A 1,351-nucleotide genomic window follows, 5' to 3' on the forward strand; every position below is an offset into this window, starting at 1 on the left:
CTGAGGCTACTCTGAATGTCTTCATCTTCCAACACTTGTTGTTGTTGTTAAGTGCCATCAAGTCGGTTCCAAAATTATTCACAACAGAATGAAACACTGCCCAGTCCTGCTCCAACCTCATAATTGTTACTACACGTGGGCCCATTGATGCTTCCACTGTGCCAATCCATCTCATTAGGGGTTTCCCTCTCTTTCACTGACCCTCCACTTTACCAAGTATGCTGCCTTTCTCCAGGGACTGGTCCCTTTGATAATATATCTGAAGTATGAGAGATGAAGTCTGGCCATTTTGGCTTCTAAGGATCATCTATCTGCCTGTACTTCTTCCAACAAAGATTTGTTTGTTCTTCTGAAATTCCATAAAATACTTTTTATGCTGTATCTGAAAATGTACCACTGCTTTTCATAAGCTTTTCAGTGTCTAAATATTCTCAGAATTAGTCTGTTTCTCCTTATTCCTAGTCATCAATCTTTTTTCCTGTGGACAAGGAGAAACCAACAGCTGCACCTTTGGTGGATGATCATGAGCTTTTAAGATCCCAGCCATTACTCACCAAAGTAGGATATAGAACATGTCATTGTAGACTATGTTATAACAATTGACTATGCTTAACTACGATCTTTTAAAACATTACATTCAATAATTGCAGAATATATACTCTTTTTAAGAGAAAATGGAACATTCACCAAGATGGACCATACTTGGTGCCTTAAAACAAGTGGAAATAGATTTGTTCTCTGATCACACTGAACAAATTAAAATTTAACAAAAATAAAACACTTGGAAAAGATTCCAATGTCTGAAAATTAAACAACTCAGTTCTAAAGATGCCTTGGGTCAGAAACAAGCACAAACACACAAAATATAAAAAATAACTTATACCAAATGAGAATGAATAGGAAACTATAAACAGTTATGGTATGTAGGAAAAAACAGTATTTAAAGGGAAAAAAATATACCATTAACCACTTACTTAAAAGAATGCAAATATGTCAAATTAACTATTTAAACTTCCACTATAAAAACAAGAAGAAAAAAGAGCAAATTAAATAAAAAAATAAGCAGAAGGAAGAAAATAATAAAAACAAGGGCATAAATCAATGAAAGAGAACACAGAAAAAAAAATCAATGAAACAAAAACTATTTCTTTGAAAAGGTTAATGAAACAAATAAATTTCTAGCTAGACTGATCAAGAAAAAAGAGAGAGAGAAAGAAAGACACAAATTAATTATAGAGGGGCAATATCATTTCAGATCTTACCCTCTATCTGTAGTAGAATCGATTCCAAATCATAGCAATCTGCAGAACAGAGTAGAACTGCTTTCTAGAGTTTCCAAAACTGTAACTCC

The sequence above is a fragment of the Chrysochloris asiatica genome, unplaced genomic scaffold, assembly GCF_000296735.1.
Source record: "Chrysochloris asiatica unplaced genomic scaffold, ChrAsi1.0 scaffold00036, whole genome shotgun sequence".
NCBI classification, from domain to species: domain Eukaryota; kingdom Metazoa; phylum Chordata; class Mammalia; order Afrosoricida; family Chrysochloridae; genus Chrysochloris; species Chrysochloris asiatica.